The sequence below is a fragment of the Bombus vancouverensis genome, unplaced genomic scaffold (genome assembly GCF_051014615.1).
Source record: "Bombus vancouverensis nearcticus unplaced genomic scaffold, iyBomVanc1_principal scaffold0041, whole genome shotgun sequence".
NCBI lineage: Eukaryota > Metazoa > Arthropoda > Insecta > Hymenoptera > Apidae > Bombus > Bombus vancouverensis.
This window is the reverse complement of record NW_027468932.1, coordinates 149963-165626: the sequence shown is the minus strand read 5'-3', so window position 1 is coordinate 165626 and position 15664 is coordinate 149963. Positions and strand designations below refer to the sequence as shown.

The following is a 15664-nucleotide window of genomic DNA, read 5'->3' as shown; positions in this document are numbered from 1 at the left end:
TATTCCAGATTTATTCATAATTTCATACTACGCGAAGAATAGACTTTCATAGGTATATAAAGGAAATATTAAGTATAGGAAAACTCTTTTTCGTTGTAGGTGACATATGCTTCACGGTTGAACACATGTATTTTTGAACACATATAAATGAAAAAGTACTCTTATGGAGAAAAAGAATTGATACCTTCGATTGACATTAGATAATCTATATAAACTTATGAACAATCACTATCAGTTTGTATTTTAGGTGCACACGCAGATTTGTTGGAGTTCTTATAAAATGTACTTCCTGTACGAACGTTTTATTCTTTCAAATTTTACGATACTATGTCTCATATAATAACTATATGGATTAAACGTAATATAAATGATCCGAAAATAGACTCGAACGACATTAATTGTCTTTCTATTTATACCAATATCGAAAATACAAGTAAAGCTGGAGCAATAGTATGCAAGAATGGACTATTTATTATTTTAAACCAAATCATAGCATATTCAGAATGCACAGTATTATCATGAAATGTAAATGAATCAGTTGTAAACGAACGATTTTACTGTAAAATCATTGCCTCCTTTTTTTCATCTGAAATATAGCAGCAATGAGTACATTCTTTTAATATATAATAAAACGAGATATCTTTATAAAGTTACATATGTCATCACTGGTAACTGTTATCTCGTATGACACCAAATATACCGTTAGTATGGAATGATATTTTTATGAAGATATACTTTAATGATAGATTTTATGAATGAAACGTTATATAAGAAAAATTATCTCTTGTTATTCTATGAAGTGTAGTAGCTAATGAAGATTAATTTTACGAAGTATTAGAGCAAAAGAGAATTAAAAAATTAAAAAGATCTAAATAAGATTGTTCGTGTGGCTTAATTATCTCAATTCTGGTACACCACTTGTTACATTCTAACTAATTAGCGCTAAACAATAACTTGCAAATATTAAAGATATTAACACCTTAATATTAACACCTAAAGGTTTTCAGGAAATTTTATAATATTTGATTATTGTATATCTAGTCATTGATTGATAAAATTTCTTGTATAAGCATAGATCGAGGTTGACGTCATACGCAGATTGCATATCATTGACAGGTATCGTTTTAATTTATTTTATGGCTAGAATCATTTGAATATCATACGAATAATTATTTCCATTCGAACGATTAATAAATCACGTACCTATAAAAGATATATTATGAAAAAGACGTGACGAAACAAAAAAATATTGGAAATTCCGTTGTCATTAGATCAATTATTTTTGCAATGATTTTTATTTCCATGTAATTACATATGAAATGAGTAATTCATTAACATCTCCTCGAATCGAATATAATTCGTTACACTTCACAACGATTCAAATAATGGACGGGAAATATATAATAAGTTTCCTGTCCTTGCGTTAAAATAGTACTGTACAAATCAGATGATACAGGAAATACCCAAAAAACCCAATTACATCCACATTGCATGACAGCACACTTGCAATGGATTTTTGTGATTTCAATGTCACAGACAATGACACAACTAATCAGAACACGTTCGAGGCTATAGACATTGAAATTACCGCGTGTTTAATACGTTTAAAGCATAAATCTAAATTTCACGCGATTATTTCTTTGTACATTGTGAAACTCTTAAATTATCTTAATCGAATAAATAATCCTAATGTAATAAAACATCTTGAAATAGACCTAGATATCTGAAACAGAAACTCGAAGGATAAGAAATCCTAAAAGGTACTAATCCTAAAATAACAAACTCCTAAATAATAAACAAGTGATAAAACCTGTTATAAATAATAAAGCTTACCTGGAATAATCAAATCCTAACTAATCGAAAATAAAATAAGGCAAGCAATTCTTAATCTTTCAAGTAATTTTTCCGAAAACACAGAAAGATAGAGAAATTAAAAAGACGCAGCACAAATTGCAGCACAATGAAAGTTTCAGAGCGATGAATACGATCGTATTAAACTAAATAATTTTCAAAAGTGAAATTACACTGAAACGTATATCGATGATATTTGTCATTTCTACGATCTGTTTCGCTTGATCGTGCTTCTTTTCTGATGTAAATTCAATTTATAATACGAACTAAGTTTCCTTTATTATTATTAGTCCTGCGTCTTTTTAATTCGTCACTTCTTTTATTTCAGAACAATGACGGGCTCCAAGATGCTGTTCGGATGTTTGGCGTTAATTGCTTTTCTGCATCCATTAGTTCACGTTTGTACTTCGAGTAGTACAGCTCAAGGTTTGTACTTCGAGTTGTCTTTTTCCATGCACTTCAAATTCCAATACGATCTGGTCACGTGGCCTTCGTACAATTTCGAAATTTTACCTGTTTGGTAATCGTCAATGAAAAAAGAAGTTATGCGTGACCTCAACACATTGAAACAATTTTTATGATTTTTTATTTGCCGGTTGGTCAGCAAGTTAATGGAAAAATTTCACTTAACTATTCGCGTTAATTTCTTCGGTTTAACTTTTGGGAAATGCTTCGTTAGCTTCGGGAATATTCCAACGATTCGTTTTACGTACAAAATAAGCATGATAAATATTACATCACGGTAATGAAAACTATTGGCGTGATACCTAAGAGAAAGATGCAGAGACATTCTTAGAATTTCTAATGACACCTTTATAGATTTCTCGTTTAATATCGCTACTACATTTGAATCACTTTTACCTAACGGTGTCACATAGTCTCGTTGGAAATTTGTCAAATTCCTTAAAATGATCACTGAAAATTTTCCTAAATTTCCAAGAATTTATTTATCACGAGGTAAAGAAAATGTGTATTAGAAAGATGAGATCGAAGGTTTACCATTTTTTCAATTATGGCGAACGCAATATGTAATCAATGAAAATTTTATATTTTCACGTTGAAAGTTTCTTCAGATAATTATTATCCAGATGATGACTAACTCTTACGAATTAATGCGTGTCTGTAGGATAATCCGGTAGACTTGATCCGCTTTTTATATCGAAAGTTGAGCAATCGGTGACGCGTTCTTATACACCGAACCGCGAAAAGCAAAATTTCATATGATCTCACCAATTTCGGATGTCAGTCAAATCAGTCAAATAATAAGTTCGCGTTAATATACACGTTCGATTTTTGAAAGGCTTGTTCAATTTAATAAGAGTCTTGGTAACAGGCTTATGTTTTTAGACCTAATTGGTTGTTTTCATTTACAAGTACCTCGTGTTAAAGTACTCATAAAATGACATTAAAATTAGAAAACTAATAACTGAAAGATTATCATTTCTCCTCTGTGGTAGTTTACATATAACATAATGCAACTAACATGTCACGATTAATGCAAAATAAATAAATTACTAATATAGACATTTTTTTAGTAATTTGTATAATCGTGAAACGAATTGAACTTTCTAAAGGCAAATATTAAAGGAAACATGGAATTGATGCCAAATTTATCACAAATATTATTTATACTACTTATTTGCGCAGTTTGAAGCGAATCAAATTGATGAAGGTTTCTTTGTTACATGTTAATTTACATTTTAAAAGACATAACAGGCACGCTAATTAGTTTGCTTAAGATACTTTCGAGATACCAAGTTAGACGCGTTTCCATGAAATCATATCAATTTTACGATGATATTTTTCTATCAAGCATGCAATTATAACCGTATCGTTGATTAGTGCATACAATTATCCATGTACATTCGTCTTTCCGAGTACCGCGCTTCAATATTGCTAATTTCAAATTCGTACATTAATGTTCGTAAATGCTTGAAAATGCTATATAACTGTATCAGCTTCTGTTAAAAACATTTTATAGTAAAATCTCTATAAATTTGTAATATTTTTTAGACAATTTGAATTCATTATATTATACATCATACATTCTAGTCATTTCTAATTAAGTTACTTTTGCGATGTTTAATTACATTTTATGTATATTCTTATAACTCTCTCTGTTACGGCGCGTACGATGGTCCGTGCGCCGTCTGAAACTTTATACTATATACTGATCTACTACATACTATATCCTATAAACTGAATCCTTTGACGTAATCTTAATAGCTTGAAGGAATCTCTAACCCTGTAAGTGTTTTCGTTTTATGGATGGTCCTTAGAACAATGCTTAGGTTTATTGCGCACTCTTACAAATAACGGAGAAAGCGGGTAGTTATTTTTCCAATAAACAATGTCACCCACGAGCCACGTTGGTAGGAGGCTTCCTCCTCCTATCTTCATTCATTAACATTGGCTATAATCAATGGGCACCCTCACTTTCCTAACGAAAAGTGTGAACAACGAATCCGCGTTCTTCGTTCAGAAAGCACACCCACACTGAGATTTCCTCTCGTGGCGGCACACGAGAACGCAAATCTCACCACTCGAAACCAACTAGTGTCGGACGACGGCAACGCAGTGGTTAGCGCCATAGAGTACAAACGTTCGGATCCCGGATTCAAATCCCGGCGCCTCGTACTTTTCCAAAGTCCGATTTTTCTTCCACGACATCTAAATAAGAAGGAAATACAGCAGTACTACACCCCGGCAAGCGACATCTACAGCCAGCAGGCTACAATTATCACGGATATATGAAGGAAGACGGAGAAAAAGAAGAAAAAAAGTGTGTTTCGTCCAGAGCCTGCTAGTGGACTCATCAGTAAGGCTTACCTAGCAGGCTCATGCCTTAGATACAATGGAAGGAGGGGGAAACAAAGCTATGTACATGGCAGAGACATTGAAGACGGATTCCTCCCTCCCACGGCCGGACACTGTATCCAAGGCCGGTCGGATCTCCTACCCTCTCTTGCGACGTATCCCAGTGGAGCGGCCCCACTCTTAATCTAGTTTGGTGGGAAAGGTTCGCGTACACACCGTGTGTAAGAACTATTAAAAACCACACAGTGTATCGCGACTACCTTTCTACTACTTAACCCAAGTCCTATATTATCAGTCTTTGGTCCGAGGCGGCTCCTGTCACGTAAAGTTGGTACTTGGGTGGTAGTAAGAAGGCTGAGTCGTAACCCAACTACTTATTTTCCTTTATAAAACTTTATTATAAACACCTACAAAATAACATCGAACCGGAGAATAGGGGTTGTATGAGTACAGCAACTAGAAGAGGAACAAGAACTGCCCGAGCTGGGTGAAGTTTCGGTTTATATACGTTTTGGTTTTAGGATGTTGAGGGGATAGGTGTAGGTTATGATGTAGAAAAGTGTCTGAAGGTCGGGGGTCCATATCCTATCTCTGATGTGGACTTTGGTGCATCACAGCCTTGGTGTATGCTATGATGATAAGGTGGTGATGTATCCAAAAGTGTCCAAAGGTCGGGGGTCCATATCCTATCTCTGATGTGGACTAAGGTGCGTCACAGTCTTGGTGTATGCTATGATGATAAGGTGGTGATGTGTCCAAAAGTGTTCGAAAGTCGACCGTCGATGTATTATCACTGATGTAGGTTGAGATGTGATTGATGTCACATACCCCCCTCTTTAGATTGATTTTGGTCCTCCAAAATCTTAGTGTTTCCTCAGTATGGAGCGATGGAATTGGACTCTGACTGGCTCGACTTGTACTTGTTCTTCTTCGTCGTGGTATATGCTTTTGCTATTTCAACCTGTGAATGTTGTTGGCTGGTTAAATTTCGACTACGATTAATAGGGATAATTTGCTAAGTTTGACGAAATGCCGCAGTATCACGCGTTGAATCTTTTGTAGACTTTCTAACAGCCTGTGATATAGAATGAGTTAGTGGTCTTTGAGTAATGGTTTTATACTATCTTGTTGTTTCTTTATAGTTTGATTGTTATCCAGTTGTTCCTTTGATACTTGCATTTCTTTGTTTTGTTTAGCAACTTCTAAAGCCTTTTCAGCATCTACAACTGGTTCTTTTTCCATGCATGTAATTTCTTCTTCGACCAGTACAACTGTGCTTTCCTCTATAGTTCGTGTTTTTGTGTCATTTAGTAAACTTTTCAATTCAATTTCCACAGTATCTGGAGCTTTGGATACCGACTGACTATCATCTTCTGCATTTTCAATGCCCCAATCATCAAAGATATCCTGAATGACACTTCTTTTGTTAGTTATGCGCACTTTATCTGCTTCACTTATAGATTTATTCCTTCCTTCTGTATTAGCAACATGTATAAGTACGACAATTTTATTATGAATAATTTTCTTTTCTACATTAATTTTATGTGAACTATCAAAAGATCAATCTTGCCATTTCCATTTGTTGTTTCTTGTTATTCTTTTCTTTAATATCAATGTCATCTACAGTTTCTAGATCACTAATTACTCCTGAGGTAATAGGAGTTATAGAATCGTTTCTTGTCTTTGTATGATTTAATATGTCATAATTGTATTTCTGGCTACAATTTTCAGAAACTTCTTGGGCCACAATTTCTGTTGAAATTACTTCTATAATTGTTCCATCACTTTCTCGTGCTTAACCTATCGAATTAAATTCTTCATTTACAATTTCAGCGTTCTTCATTCCTTTTTGTTCTGCAGAAACATTTTTTTTTCTTCATTGGAATTTACAACAGCATCCTTTTCATGTACAGTTAAAACAATATTTTCTTCTGTACTTTCATTCATATCATTAATATATAGTAGTTTCTACAGTCAGTACCATTACTTCTGAACTACTATCAACTAGTTTAGACAAATCTGTGTCTGTATCCGTGACATGCAATGTTTGGGCTTTATCATCAAAAGTCTCACCAAGTGTTTTAATTAATGCTTGACACTGAGCATTAGTAAACACTAACTGTATCTATATTTAACACTGTACAAACGTTGTGTTTCTCAATGTTTTGTTCACCCTCATTTGTATTAAATATTTCAACATCGTTCGTACTTTCTTTATCTAAAGATGTGTCACCTGCATATCTTGAATGCATATCTTTTACTTTACTAAAATCCAGTTTCAATTTATTAGTTTCTTCTTCATATTTATATCCAAAATCACCCATTTTTTCATATTCACCCTTTAGTTCGTCTAGTTCACATTGAAGGGCAGATTATTTGTCCTTGTGGTTCAAGAACTACATTTTATCTCTTTTGCATCTTTAGCTCCAGCTTCACGTTCCTCCATTGAATTACTAACACATGAATTAAGTTTGGCCTTTTTTTTTTGTTCCAGCAAGTCAACTTCATATTTGTGACTTATGTTATTTCTTCTAATTTTATTGTTAGTTCTTCAATTTGTATTCCAAAAGATTGAACTCTTTTTACGTGCGTGTGTGTTTTTCTTTTTTTTGTAACTCGTCGAGTTGCAATTCTAATTTTTGCACTTCCTCCTTCATGTCTTCTATGTGCTTCTCGAACTCTTGTGTCGTCCTGTCTTTGTCGGAACATTCTACTTGAAGATCAGCGAGTTGATGCTCGGGATCGTAATTCAATTTTTGGTCGTTAGCAGTAATAAGCTCACGTAACTTCACTTTTGAACTTGATCTTGTTTGGTCTTGATTGTGTTTTCGTGGTGCTTGTGGTGTTCTAAAAGTAATCGTCACGTCGCTTGCATTTTTAGTGCACATTGATACACTGCACTCTGCAGTTCTCCTATTTTCAAACTTGCTTCATTTAAGGTAACTTTATGAATTTCCAATTGATGCTTTAACATTTGATGTAAGTCTTCTATTGCTGTTTCACGTTCTTTCAACTGTTCATTAAATTCGTTGTTTAGCATATCCACTCGAGAAATTCCGAGTTCTTGAGCATCGTTTCTTCTTTTAGAAATTTGGCTTATTTTCTCTCGCCTGCTGCTACATGTTGCTGTCATTTTATCAACTTCTTTCTTCTTTTTTTTTTTTGAACTTAAAATCTTGATTTAAGGTTTGTGTTTCACTATATGATTTATTATTATTAACTAGTTCAACATTATTTTCAGTAGATTTTTTTTCGCGTGATTTTTATACTTATTTAAATAGTTTAACATAAGCAAATGCATCGTACGTCAGATATACCATTTTTAATAAATTGTCGCCTTTACAACTCGAGTTACCTCTGAACGAGTCGCATGATTGATCAATAAGCCATGAGTAATTATGCAAATTCAGTTTTTTTTCATCTATCTATCTGAATATTATAACAAAGACTTTACATTGAATATTTTATTAAAATTGTAAGTTTTTCATAAACGCTTCAAAATCCACAGTCTATTGATCAACTCCTCTATCCTTTCTCTTTCTCCCCACTAAAATAGATAAATTCCTAATGTAGTTTGTGGATAATATTTTTTTTTTTTTTTCTAAAGCAAATCACATTTATCATCTGATATATTTTTTGAAATAATTTCTGTCTGTACATTTTCTTCTTTTCCCTTACTCCTCTTTCTCTTTCTAATGAATTCTTTTTATTCCGTAAAATAGTTTTTGTATATTCAATTTTGTTAAGTGCAATCCTTATTTCTGATAACTTAGTTTTATTAGATAATTCTTGTGAATCTTCTACTACATCTTCCATATCATTTTGAGTGCGGCTTCTACCTTCAGTAAATTTAATATCTTGAACCGTATCATTAATTTCAATAGCTCTTTCGGTATCAAGTAAATCGCACTTATTATTTAATATACCTTTTGAATTGACTTCTGTCTCTGCAGTTTCTTCTTTTGTAACTTCTTCGAGTTTTCTTTGTTCTTCTAATCCACCCTTCTCATTTTGTAGGATCTTCCTTGTATCTTCATCTTTTTTAACTTCGACTTTATCCGATCTCCTAGGTCTGCCTCTATGTTTCGCTTCATCAGTTGCTATTACACCCGTTACTGCATTATCATTTTCTACAGATTTATACCTATCGCTATCACTAGCTGTGTTCGTTAAAAGAACTTCCCTTCGTTGACGAGTATCAGTTGTTTCGTTTTCACTATCTGAAATTGATTTTTGTTTAACACCTCTTTTTTCTTCTTTGGCAAATTTATTTTCTACATTTTCCGATGCCTTTTGTTTATTAATTATTTCAGACTTGTCTTCGATTAATTTCGTCTTTAAAGCGCTCCGCAAAATTTTATTTGTGTTTGATTGTCTGGTTTGATTATAAACAATTTCTTCACATTTTGGCGAAGTAGCAGGCTTTGCAGCAACATTATAACGACTGCTCCGTTTACTACTATCTAACATAGATGGAGATGGATTCTTGTCATCTTTATTCTCTAAAGACTTCTCTTGTGTATTAGCATCTAAATTTCTCGACATAAGATCTGCTGAAGTTTTTGATTCTGTAGTGTCACACGCATTTTTCGCTGTCATCATTTGGTCTTCTTCTATAAGCAAATGTTCATTATTGTAAGCATTATCTCTTGCTTTTTGTATGGATTCTAATGATATATTTTGTTCAACATTGTCTATTGATTTTGTATCATTTTCAGCAGTTGATTTACTAACTGCTTCTAATTCCTTCGTTTCAATTTGGTTTTCTTTATTTGTATCGCCGTCCAAAATATTTCTCATTGAAATATTGTCCTTCTTGTTATGATCTTTTTCTGCTTCTCCTAAACTTTTACTTTTTTCGTCAAACCATTCTTGTAAATTTTGAGTATCTTGTGACAAAGATGGTGACAAATCATTATACAATACTGCAATATCTTCTTTCCTTCGTTTCACAGACTCTTTCTGGTATTCTGTTGAGCTATTGACATCAAACATTAAGTCTGTTTTAATGAAAATATAATCCTGTGAAGCGGTGTCAATTGATACTTTCTTTTCATAAGAATTTTCTACATTAGACTGCAATTCTTTTGAAAATTCTTTCAAAACCATTTCTTCATTTCCTACAGTAACGTCTGTTTTCTCCAAGCTTCTGTTCAAAGTATTAGAAACTAAACTACCCTGATAACTCCGACTAGTCGCTGCTTTAATAGTCTCCTTTAACAGTTTTCTTAACTTGATTTCGTTCTGCTTCTGCATAGCGTCTAGTATGGCCCGAATACTTGGATCCACACCAGTAGCCATAGGGCTAACAGAAGATGTGTCTTCTGATTTTTTGCTCATAGTGGTTATTGTACTGTTGTTGGAGTCTGTACTAGCGAAGCTATTGCGACGAGTACAATAATATTTAAAAGAATCCAGTTCTTTACCTGAATATTCTTCTTTTCGTGACCAGTTTCAGTTTTGGTGATGACCGTAGTCCGCTTTCCGTAGAAGTCGTTTTCACGCAAAGTGAGCTGATCTGCAGTCGATCGCATCCGAAATGCGTAATTTCGTTTTCTTGAAGTTGATGGATCCTGGCACGGATCGCCAAAATGTCACGTAAAATGGATACTTGGGTTGCGAGAGAAAAGAAAGCTGAGTCGTAGCCCAACTATTAATTCTCTTTTATCGAACTTTATTATGACTTTGGCACTTACAGTAGAATAACGTTGAACAGAGAAAGGGGTGTTGTACAAGAACAGCAACTAGAACGAGAACTCCCCGGGCTGGGTGAAGTCTCGGCTTATATACACCCTGGCTTGGGGATGTTGGGGGGTTTGGTGTGGATTCCAAGGAGTCCGAAAGTCGGGGTTGGGGCCTTATCTCTGATGGGGACTAAGATGCGTCGCGGCGTTGGCGTCCGACAGTCGGGAGTCGATGTCTTTTCTCTGAGAGGTAATTGGTGTCACACGGTCAACGGGACGAACTCTCCATCTAACAAAGGCATTAAGTAATCCTATAGCTCTCCTTAAAAGAAAGATTTGTAGCGGCACATGGCAGTAAACATTCCAACGGTTTCTGTCCCGTAGCTCGCCACACGCAGATCCTATTCTCCGGGCAGGATGTTTACCAGATGTCGACGCGTCTCCACAGTACGTGATCGGCTAGCCCGAGGACCGTCATAAACACTAATATCTAGTTACCTAAAATCCTTCAACAGATACACAGTCTTTGTCCCAGTTACGGGAAGACAGGAGAGACCTATTTTTCCACGAACGACGCCTCCCACTAGCAACACTCCCTCAAGGGCGGCTAGCATCCTTTTCTAACTACCGATATGGAGATTGGCCAATTAGCAGCAGCGTCAATTTCCCTTACTTTCCGAACGTAGGATGTCCCCGACGAATCCGATGATCTCGTGTCCTTAGACACACCCCGTCATATTTTTCCTCTGGGGTATCACCGGTTCGGAAAGTCTCTCTCTCTTGCAGTCTCATCGACAAAAAAGGATTAACTCCTTACGGTCAGCGAATATTAACACAGAATCCGACTTAGATTTTTTGCGAGTGCGTACATCTACTATCCCGTTGCCCGCGGATTCGTTATTGAACCTAGGATCATTGTCATTAGTCTCTCGAGTATCTAATTACCACGGTTATTTGTCCGCTTCTATGGTAATCGTATTTGCACTAGTCAATGTCTTCTCTATTGCATAACGACAACGTGTAACCCAAACGAAGATTCGTTTCACGCCCCTAACCCTAATTCTAATGTAAACCCGACGTATATATATATATATAAATAAATAAATAATTATAAATTAATATTACCTATTATTAATAATAATTTAATTATATATCTCAAGATAATAAAATATTTATAATTTATATTAATTTTTATATATAAATATTTAATTATATATAATGCATTTTTTTCAATTTAAAGTTAAAATATTTATATTTATATCTTAATTTTTTTATAAAATTAAATATATGTATAAAGATTTTAAAATTAATATATTTAAAATTAATAATTATATATTAATATATACTTATATACAAGATAATTCAATTTTTATCAATTTTATTAAAAAATTTCAATTTTTTATTAAAAAATTTTATTTTATTACGTTAAATATTTATAAATTATTTTAATTTAATTATCTAATTAAATTATTATTAATTAATTATAATAGCAATATTTATAATAGTATTGTTAATTTTTTATTTTTATATTTTAAAATATATATATAATGTACGTATCCATTATGTATTTCCAATGTACGTACAGCAGATACTCACAGGAAAAACCAACGAGACTAATAATAAAATCAATGAATTAGAAAAAAAGAGCTATAGACAAATATCTTATAATATACCGTGGCATAATCTGCAATTTATTATAAAATAATTGATCCGAGCAGTATCAATTATAAAAGAAGATGGCTGAATATGATAGACACTGTCGAACACTAATCAAATATAATCATTTAGTTAATCTTTAAGATTTAAGTTAAGATACATCTTTGAGGAATCAATAAGTCTTTCGCTAATAGCCTAATAGATCTCTTGATAGATCAAACGAAGAAATACCTAACCGCGATTACAGCCAATTGGTACATATTATTCGATACATAATTAATATTTGTATCACGTACAGCGATGCAAGTGGTATTGAAGAAAATAGCCATTTTATGTTACAACTATAACGAGTAAATTTACTCGTTTAACTTGAGAGGAATTAAAAAGGTACCTGACTTTTAAATAAGCATTAAATAAGAAATTTAAATATCGCAGACGGTGATGTAGGTGTTATTCAAGAAAAGAGAACATTTTATTTTGTAATTAGCACGAGTAAATGAACGAATATCGATAATATAATATAATGATTAATATGAATTTTATCTGGCTGATTATTTAAATACCATAACATATTTCACAGTAACGTCATCGACTGCCGTTAGGCTCTTTTCCCTTTTTGTTCAAACTAATTGATAGTCGAAAACTAGTATCAAGGAGGTGTGAATTTAGTCTTAGTTTGTAGAAACTATTAAAATGATAAAAATGGATAGCGTATTAAATCGTCGAAGGCGCCAATTTACGATAAAAATTAAGAAATTGTTCAATTTTATTTTGTTATAATGGAAAACCCGTCCTTTGCTATGTCAAGAGATCGTTAACGTTTGATTGACATCTCGACACCTTGTCAAGATATATAAGGAACGCGGAAGTCGCGCGTGAGCTCTTTCGTGCCTGAAATTCCGGACAGTGAACATCCAAGAAGAATTTAAATATAAGGTAAATAAAAAAAAATATCAAATAACAACATTGTAACTAGTAATTTATAACGTCTAAGCCATTAATTTACAATACTTGAGAAATTAATTTATAATATTTAAGCTATTAATTTATAACATTTAAGCCATTAATATATAACATATAAGCAATTAATTTATAACGTCTAAACTATTAATTTATAACATTTGTTGAGATATGTATAATTTTCTGTGTTGGACTGGGTTAAATGTGTAGTAGAGATACTTGTATGTGAATATCAGCGTGTGGATGTATGTGTGTGCGCGGCGTCTCGAAAACAGATGAATGTAAACTGTTCAGTCCGTTAACAGTCGGGTATAGAAGAAAGTGGTGAGACGCGTGCAAGTGTGTATCGATGAATATATAAGAAATCGTCCATGAAATAAATATATTACTATTTTAAAATTAATCCTCAGTATAAATTTAGTGTTCTTATAACATTATTTCGACTTCAAAGATCCACAATTCTCAACAACATTTGTGCTATTAATTTATAACATTTAAGTTATTAATTTACAACATCTAAGCCATTAATTTACAACATTTGAACTGTTATTTTATACATTTAAGTTATTAATTTATAACATTTAGGCTATTAATTTACAACATCTTAGCCATTAATTTACAATATTTGAACTACTATTTTATACATTTAAGCCATTAATTTATAACATTTAAACTATTAATTTATAACATTTAAGCCATTAATTTATAACATTTAAGCTATTAATTTTCAACATCTAAGCCAATAATGTACAACATTTAAACTGTTATTTTATACATTTAAACTATTAATTTATAACATTTAAGCTATTCATTTATACCTTCTAAGCCATTAATTTATAACATTTAAGCCATTAATCTAAAACAATTACATCATTAATTCTTAACAGTTATACCAATAATTTATAACAACATTTTCCCATTAATTCAATATAATTATGCTCTTAATTTATAACAGTTGTACCCTTAATCGGAAGTAACTCTACATTCATTGATTTTAATCAATACCATAAATTCGTAGTGAGTGAATTAAAGATTTATTTTGCTTTATTTTATTAACGAAATCTATCAAGTCTTTGAAGTGCTATTTCATTTCCATATAGCATTATATTTTAACTCTGAATACAGTATTCAATTTCCAATTTCACTATTTCGTATAAAATCTGTGGTAACACAGAGTGTCGATGTATGTGTCACGTAAAATAACAAAATAAAAAAGGAATTTGAGGTAAAAAAATAAAAAAAGAAAACTTTATTTTTTTTCCTACATCAATACACTTTACAATCTACTTCCGAAATCTAGGCATGACTTTCTAAGACTGACTCTTATGATTTTACTTTCGATCGGATCCGATTACTTTCTTTTGTCATCCCTCAACATCCCCACCGTCCGTGCATTTGCTAGGCGTCCGCGATCGTTGCCACGTGCTCTTTCTTCTAGAACCTTCGGTGGAAGGACCGTTGGGATGTTGATGGTTCATTAGGCACTTCAGCGATATACATTGTCGCCGAGTGCCGCCACATCTTTATCTCTATCGTCAGTCCGTCGGATTTGAAGTATGCCGGTCGTGACATATGTAACGATATATGGTATAACGTTATAACGTATTACTTTACATGATATAACTTTATAACGTATTACGTTATATGGTATGACGTTATAACGTATTACGTTATATTTTATAACGTTATAACGTAATACGTTGTGTGCTATGACGTTATAACGTATAACGTTATATGCTATAACTTTATAATGTAATACGTTATATGGTATGACGTTATTACGTATTACGTTATATGGGATGACGTTATAACGTATTACGTTATATCTTATAACGTTATAACGCATTACGTTATATGTTATAACGTTATAACGTAATACGTTATATGGTATGACGTTATAAAGTATTACGTTATATGGGATGACGTTATATCGTAATACATCATATGGTATGCCGTTATAACGTATTAGGTTAAATGGTATGACGTTATAACGTATTACGTTTTATGGGATGACGTTATAACGTATTACGTTATATGGTATAACGTTATAACTTTATAACGTAATACGTTATATGGTATGACGGTATAACGTATTACGTTATATGGGACGACCTGTTTCTGTCTGGAGATTGATTCCTAATACAACGTGTGTCCCATTATATCAGCATCTCCAAAGTACAATTCTATGTGATTTCTAGGGAGAACAATACAACCGATCCACACCTTCGTCAGGCAAAACGTTTATCCCGTGACCGTGGCTACGTTCGGCGACCAGTTGTCACCTCGAACCCACTTTCGCTTTCACAAATGTCAAACAATTACAAATGACAATTGCTTAATTACAGTTATGATAAAATCTAGGCTAAAGCATTAGAAGGCTTCCTCAAAATTGCAAAGGGAAGGCTCCGGTTTTCCTTTCATCTCCGACATATATAATAATCTGTTAATAGCAGCGTTCTCTTCATGTTAACTACCCTCATTATCCCAAAAGAAATAAGGGATTGAACGATTCGTGGCGTCGATTAGTCAATCGTAACGGGAATTTACGATTCCCGTTGGCGCACTTCCTCGAGATCGCGTCTCCCCACGAACGTGCGAATTTACATATTTAACAATATATATATGGCGGGTTAATGTTGAAATTTTGGGTGTTTGGGCGTTAATTTTAGTTTCTTTACATTTTTTTCCTTTAGGAG

At 33.1% G+C, this 15664-nt stretch overlaps 1 protein-coding gene across 1 annotated transcript in view; it reads right to left on the bottom strand.

The window, feature by feature from the left end:
• LOC143304586 (omega-amidase NIT2-like) overlaps positions 1-15664 on the bottom strand; it is a 62888-nt gene that overhangs the window by 9254 nt on the left and 37970 nt on the right. The gene's annotated exons all lie outside the window — the stretch shown is intronic.